The sequence below is a fragment of the Trichomycterus rosablanca genome, chromosome 22, assembly GCF_030014385.1.
Source record: "Trichomycterus rosablanca isolate fTriRos1 chromosome 22, fTriRos1.hap1, whole genome shotgun sequence".
Taxonomy (NCBI): Eukaryota; Metazoa; Chordata; class Actinopteri; order Siluriformes; family Trichomycteridae; genus Trichomycterus; species Trichomycterus rosablanca.
In genome coordinates this window covers 659,227-667,575 of record NC_086009.1, presented here as the reverse complement: position 1 = coordinate 667,575, position 8,349 = coordinate 659,227, and positions in this window count along the sequence as shown.

Genomic DNA, 8,349 nt, shown 5'->3' with positions numbered 1-8,349 from the left:
TACCCCCCAGTCCTGGTAACGATGGTCCCATCAGAAGTTTAATCAGTGATTGTGCACGGCGGGTGGTTATGAGATTATGGGATTAAAACCTGGACTGTTTCACTGAGGGGTTGTTTTGTTTTCTTTTGTTTTCTCTCTTTCCCTGTTCAGCTGTTTTGAAGTGAGAGTCATGAGCTGATGTAGGACGAGATTCAGACAGAACGTGTTCCATAACCGTCCGTGTTTTGCAGTCATTAACAAAAATGAGACGATTCCTCGTTATAACGTACTTTTTCCAGAACGAGATAAGTGCTGAAGTAATATTTCATATTATTAATATTTATTCAATTTATCTTCCACTTTTTTTCCGGTCGTTCTCCCTATACAGTGCTCTTCTGACCTTTTGAAGGTCTGTCCTGGAGAAAAGTGTAATCCAGGCTTAACTGTGGTAGATTCTGCTCTCAGCCCCCTGTAGGCAGCAGGTCAAAGTGCACAGTGCTCGTTTAATCATCTGCTTCATCCTGATCAGGCCAGCAGTTCCTTCTGAATAGGGTCAAATAAGGGCAGTGGTAGCTCAGTGGTTAAGGTACTCGAGTAGTAACCATATGGTTGCCGGTTCAAGCCCCACCATCACCAAGTTGCGCCACTGGGCAAACCGTCAATTGCTCAAATAGTATTCAGTGATGATTATAAGTCGGATAAAAGCATCAAGTGTAAAATGAGGGAAAACAGTCCAACTAAAGGCATCATGCACTCACATTGCAGGGACTTGCAGGGACCCTTAGGTGCACTTGTCCTGTCATTCAGATGTTGGGTCGTGTAGTGATCCGGCTCTCCTCGATCAGATCGGAGGTTGTGTAAGCAGGGACCAAGGAGGACGGAGGTCCCTGCTGAGTCTGGTTCCTCTCAAAGTTTCTTCCTGTAATTTTAAGGGAGTTTTTCCTGCCACTGTTGCCCTCGGCTGTCCTACAGGGGTTTTTTGGACTGTTGGTCCTGGATTCTGTAGAGTTGCTTTGAGACGATGTTCATTGTAAAAAGTGCTACTCTAATAAATCTGAGGGCTTGTATAAGATAAAGTAGATTTATTTTCTTTGTGAAAATGAACTGTAACATTCAGCAAGTGTTAAACTGCTAAACACAAACGAATAAGCCGTGCCACACCCCTGACCCTGCTGGTCAGGACCTGGTCGCCCCTCTAATGAGGTCAGAGCGAGGGTTAAACACACAGAGAGCGTACAGCAGGGTGATGACCTGTCCCTCCGGTCACGCCCCGACATCACTGGACCGAACAGCTCTCAAAGTTTAAGCTCCTTCACACTGACCTGCCCGACACACACTCTAAATTTAGTGTGTCACTAGGCAGATCTACTCACCGGTACACACACACACACACACACACACAGGGAGGCAAGACAACAACACTTATGTACTGCCTGTATCGCCTGTATAAGTTTAGTGACTTACAGTAGTGTGACAGGATACAGTCCAAGCATTTAAGACTTAAGAGCTTAAACTAGCAACCTCCTACAGTCCATAACATTATAAAAGGATTTAGAGAGCATTAAAAACGGACACACTTACATTTACATAAGGGCCCAACAATGGCAACCTGACTGTACGAGGGCTTGAACCAGCAACCTTTTTGATTACCAGCCAGCAGAGGGCGCAATTACAGCAGCACTGAGGAACCAGTTTGACCTTTTCCTTCCCTTAGACCCGGCCTTTTGTATCTGTGTGGCTACCTGGCTGGTCAGTAGCTCAAGATATTCATGAGCTCAAGATCTCAGCGGGCTAGTAAGTGATAAATTAGTTTATTAAGGGTTTTCTAAAAATCTGCCGGGTCAATAAATATAAAGAAATAGAATTTAAATATAAATATAAGCATTATTATAAACTGTCATCTTGTGCTGAAAGGAAATTCGTCTGTATGAATAAATGTAATCTGTAAAAATACGTTTATAAATAGATTAAAAAAATGTGGCCACAAAAGTGACCGCCTGGACGAGGCATAAGGGGATGGGTTTTCCTCCTGACCTTGACATGAGATCACTGTTCCATGCTCGTTTTAACTAGCTAACACAGAAAACTCAGCAGTACAATCACTGTGAGTCCCACAACATTTCAGAACTTACTTAATAAATAATTATGTGCCCTGGGTGGCACAGCAGAGATCCGGGTTCTCTGGTGTTTACACCCAGTGGAATCGGACCCACCGCAACCCTGACCAGGATAAAGTCTTGAGGAAAATGGATTAAATGAAATACAGTGATTATTTAAGGGCAGTTGTAGCTTATTGGTGAAGGTACCGGATTAGTAAGGGTAGCACTGTCCCGGGTTCCATTCGCAGGTAAAGCGGTCCGGGTCCTTTCTGTGTGGAGTTTGCATGTTCTCCCCGTGTCTGTGTGTGGATTTCCTCCGGGAGTTCCGGTTTCCTCCCACAGTACAAAGACGTGTGTTTGATATTAAACTTGAACTGATGAATCGTGTGTAAGCAGTAACTACCTGTCCTGTCATGAATGGAACCAAAGTGAATAAAATATGACGCTACAATCCTAATAAATTACTAAATAACTGGACTAGTAATCAGAAGTTTGCTGGTTCAAGCCCCGCCACTTGAGCAAGACCCTTGACCCTCAATTGCTTAGACTGTATACTGTCACAGCTGTAAGGTGCTTTGGATAAGAGCGTCTCCTAAATGCTGAAAATGTAAATGTAATTATTTAAGCGAGTAATTTTTGGAAAAGCACGTGTGTCCCGAACATTCAGATCCTAAGATACGACCCTTACAGTCTTCCTGAAGGAACAGTTGTGCTCCTGGAGTGCATTTCTTCAGATAAAAGACGTTCATTACAGAGAATCGTGAAGGTTCCTGTTTTATTTCTAAGGAAGTTAAAAATGTAAAATAATAATGAGAAGCTCGTACCAGTAGATGAGTGAAAGTCCGTCCATCAGTTCATTTTAGCAGCAGGAGCTCACTCACAGAACCTCAGGCAGCTTCAAATCATTTTACTCTGGACGCCGGTACGTACAGTGTGTACCCTGGTGTTTCCTCCATGCCAGTGTGTGTGTGTGTGTGTGTGTGCAGCATTATTTATTTAGTATCAGGTCAGTCACAGAGCCAGTCAGTACAGGAGCAGTAATGAGGACTGATGTGACCCCTGTTTCTCCTCCCTCAGGCACGTGGCCCTTTAATCAGTCACACTCAGACCTGCCACATGTAGGGGGCGCGCTGACATGTTACATGTCATACCCTGTGCTCATATGTTGTTCAGACAAAAGTATACAGACACCTGACCATTCTATTCCAAATTCATGGGTATTATTATGAAGTATTATGAGGGAATGCTTTTCGTGAAGGTTTTGGAGTGCGTCTGAAGGAATTTGTGCGCTTTTAGTACAAAAGGATGTTTGTAGGTTCACATCAGTCCTATTTAACCTGAAGTTGGAGTTCCTCCGCTCCGAACTTGTGCACTGGAGCACAGTCATACTAGAACAGGATGGGGCCTTCCCCAAACTGTAAAGAAATCACTCCTTTATCTTAGGACAGTGTACAGAAGTCCAGAACCAATCAGATTATCGGAAATTATTTTCTAATATAATCAAGTGAAGTGGAACAGTGGGTGCAAACTGAAGCTCAATGCTGGTTTAACCCCCACCACCACTAACCCACTGTTGGACCCCCGAGCAAGGACCTCGACCCTCAGTTACTTAAACTGTATTTGTTCACAGTGTAATGCAGAGAGGATTCTGAACCGAGTATCTCCTGAAATGTTGATGGAGGTCACATGTAATTCCTCTTCTCCAACACCAGATAGAAGCAAACATCTACAGGAACATCACCAGAGCTTCAGGTTCATCAGCTACCACGCACTCACTCTAAACATGAAGCTGGAACTTTAGGACCCAGATTCAGCAAATTTATTAATAATTATTTAATTCTATTTTCTTTGACCATGAGCTTCTTGATGGTTCCATTCCAAATCCATGAACGTTATTCTGAAATGACCTCCCTTGGCAGCTATTAAAACCTTCACTCTTCTGTAGGGCTTTCAGGTATGTTTCTATTACTACAAATCTACAATCATAATCTAGTTAGTCGTGCAGGTGAACCCTATGGTGCAAGCACACATTATTGTTCCTGATGATTTTGCTGTATTTCAGGGTAAATAAGTGCTGAAATGATTCCAGCCTGGTTATATCAATATAAATATCACTGGTATTTAGTTCTCTATAAAATATAATAAATAATAAAGTCTGGGATATGATGGCAGTGCTGCACAGCTCTGCGTTCCCGGGGACCTGGGTCCAGCCCTCACCCTTGACTTTTGTGTGACCCTGATCAGGATGAAGTCGGTACTGTAAATAAATAATAATGTCCAGACTGGAAACTCTGTGTTTTGTAAACAGAAGCACTGTGTACTGCGTGTTCCCTGTGTGTGTGTGTGTGTGTGTGTGTGTGTGTGTTCCAGTGTTCCATCACTGTGATGGTTCTAATTGATTTATCTGCAGTCCGGTTAATGGTGTGTACTGTACAGGGCTGTGCCAGCTCAGGTACTGGTACTGGTCTAGTGATCAGAAGGTCAGGGTTCCAGTGTTGGGCCCTTCAGCAAGGTCCTTAATGATCAATTATGGCATTGTATATAGTAACAAATAATTAGCTTTGGATTTAAATATACGTGATAAATCACCCTGATGTAGGGCGTGTTTATTTACCACTTTGTTCTAATCAGGCTTCAGGTGTACAGGTGAAGGTGTACAGGTGTAAAGGTAAATGATTAGAGGTGTAGAGGTGAAGATGTACAGGTGAATATGAACAGGTGTACAGGTGAAGGTGTACAGGTGAATATGAACAGGTGTACAGGTGAAGTTTTTACAGGTGTACAGGTGAAGACAGAAGATAAATACACCTGAAGTGTGTGTGTGTGGGCAGGGAATGGAAGGAATGAACCAGGTTGGTCTCTGCTGCCCCGCCCTGCTTGTGAATGTGTGACCTGTCATGTATGTTCAGTTCAGTCGAGCAGGTTCCACCAGGTGATTCGGGCGTGGCTGTCATCTCACACACACACACACACGGACACACACGGACCTGTTTATGTCAGTGGAGCGGTGCAGAGCTGACTCTCAGGCCAGTCACACAGCAGTACAGATTAGCAGATGGCACCAGTACCAGCGCTGGGTTTATTTTCTCTGTAGAACAGGGATTTGGGAACTGTGCCTCTCAGTGCCAGGATGATGCCGCACTACTGCGTTCAGTCCTGCTGAGTCTTGTTTTGGCCTTTTGTTTGTCGTCACAAAGAGGATTTGGGCGAAATTACACTGGCATCAGAATTAATTCACATGGTGCCACTTCCGTCACTCATAATAACACCTTTAAAGAATAAACAGAGCTGATTTGCTGAGATACACACCCGGTTACACACCACACACACCCTGACGAGGTCCTGCCCTGGTTCTACCACCGGGTTTTAATAAACACCTCTCCAAAGTTTATTATTTAACAGCGTTTAGTTTGTAGATCTGCACTAGATATATAAACATGTATAAGGTTTCAGTTCCATTCAGCCACAAACATTAGTGGGATTGGTCGAGTGTTCCAGTCGGGGATTCACCTGAGGAACTGGTCTGCCCTTCCAGTGCCAACAATCAAGCTCCGCACCCAGTCATGCAGACAGCCTCAGAGAGGAAACCCACACAGACATGGGGAGAACATACAAACTCCACACAGACTTCTCCACCTGGGAATCAAACCCAGGACCTTCTCTCTGTGAGGCGACAGTCCTACCCACTGCGCCACCATGCCCCTAAAATAATCGCTACATTTCATTTCATCCATTTTCATCAACACTTCATTCTGGTCAGGGTTGCAGTGGGTGCAATTTACTGGGTGAAAGGGAGGAAACACCCCGGACAGGTCGCCAGTCCATCACAGGGCACACACACACACGTACCTAGGGGGGATTTCCCGGAGGAAACCCACACAGACACGGGGAGAACATGCAAACTCCACACAGAAGGTTCCGGACTGCTCCACCTGGGAATCGAACCCAGGACCTTCTCACTGTGAGGTGACAGTGTTATTAATCTGTGCAATTTTCTTCAAGATTCACACTTTAAGGGTTGTCTTTAGCGATTAAACGTTTTTTATCCATGTAGCGTTCAGGTGTCTTACGTTTACAGGCTATTTTGCACTACGAGGCATCCTGGTGTAACCGAGTGTCTTTAGAGTTACTGAGTTTATAAAGAAAGAAAGAAACTGAACACAGATAAACTCTGGGGAGAAGAAAACTTTACTGCTTTGTTCTTTTGAGGTGCAGCACAGAGACGATCAAAAATGGAAGAAATACAAGATCACAGTCAATCACCCTCACTCATTTCTTCCATTTTCGAATGATCGCACCAACAGTGGTCTCTTTCTCACCAAGCTTCTTGCTGATGGTCTTGTAGCTCATTCCAGCCTTGTGCAGGTCTACAATCTTGTCCCTGACGTCCTTTGATAGCTCTTTGGTCTTGCCCATGGTGGTCGAGAGATTTGAACGGAAGAAACTGATTCTGTGACAGGAGTCTTTTATACAGGGACAGGACTAATTTGTGAGCCTCATGGGCACATAACCGGTCTGTGGGGGTCAGAATTCTTGCTGGTTGGTAGGGGATCAAATACTTATTTCCCTTAATTAAATACAAATTCATTTATAACTTTTATTTAATGTTTTTTTTCTGGATTTTTTGTTGATATTCTGTCTCTCTCTGTTAAAATAAACCTTCCATAAAAATTATAGACTGTTCAAGTCTTTGTAAAGGGAACAAATACTTATTTCCCCCACTGTATATGATTTTATGTTTCTGTGCCAGTTCGCCAGCCTGATACCTGTATGGAATGTGAGAGACGATCATCATACCATTCACATCACTTCTAAAGGTCAGAACAGTCCAGTACAGTCAGTTCTGGATTAACCCTTTTATTCATCTGCTACTGAAGCGGCTAACAGGTTAGACCTCAGATAGGAAATGCCCTCGTACCATCGCCCACCGGTCTCGCTGTCGTGTCACTGAAATATTTCTGTACAATCGCGGTAAGGCTCTTTATCTGCGACATCGCATTCCTGACACGTCTACGGTTAGCCTGCGACTAGCATTTCTGCCATGCGTGAAGCGAGAACATGCAACACACCTTCACAAAAAATGTCAGTGTGTGTTTAAACCCCGAGAGTCTCGACACTCCTGTCATTGAGCAAGGCGACACGCCCGGTGAGGAGGCACTCCCCCAAAACCTTCAGCAGCTTCTCAGCAGCACCGTGTTCCTCTGAATGAGCTGCACCTACCTGACAGATCAACTCATCAGTCATGAAATACATACGTACTCTGGTATGTACAAAAAACATGCAGACGGTGGATTGGCTGTGTTAAATTGCCCCTACATACTCATGCAGAAGGTGAATTGGCTGTATTAAATTGCCCCTACACACTCTGGTACCTTTAAAAAACATGCAGAAGGTGGATTGGCTGCATGAAACTGCCTCGCATACTCTGGTATGTCCAAAAAACATGCAGAAGGTGGATTGGCTGGGTTAACTGGCCCCTACATACCGATGCAGAAGGTGGATTGGCTATATTAAATTGCCCCTATGTACTATGGTACCTCAAAAAAATGCAGAAGGTGGATTGACTGTATTAAATGGCTCATATGTTCTCTGGTACCTCAAAAAATGTGCAGAAGGTGGATTGGCTGAGTGGAATGGCCTTTACATATTCATGCAGAAGGTGGATTGGCTGCATTAAACAGCTCCTACATACCCATGCAGAAGGTGGATTGGCTGGGTTAACTGGCTCCTACATACCGATGCAGAAGGTGGATTGGCTATATTAAATTGCCCCTATGTACTATGGCACCTCAAAAAAATGCAGAAGGTGGATTGGCTGAATTAAACAGCCCCTACATACTCATGCAGAAGGTGGATTGGCCCTACACACTCTGGTACCTAGTACCTTTAAAAAACAAGCAGAAGGTGGATTGACGGTGTTAAATTGCCCAATGTGTACTCTGGTCTCTCCAAATACATGCAGAAGGTGGATTGGCTGCATTAAATTGCCCCTACGTATCCTGGTATGTCAAAAGCATGCAGAAGGTGGATTGGCTGCCCCTACATCATGAATGAAGGCGTGTGTGATTACGTGAGTGGGTGGTGCCCTGAAATGAATCAGCGCCCCTTCCAAATGGTGATGGACCCACCGCCACCCTGACCAGCTTAAAGCAGTAAATAAACCATATCGAGATAAAGTGACAGGATGAGTGTTTTCCACTGATCTGTACGAAACCACCCACTCGAGTCCACACACACACACACACACACACACACACACACACCCTGGCAT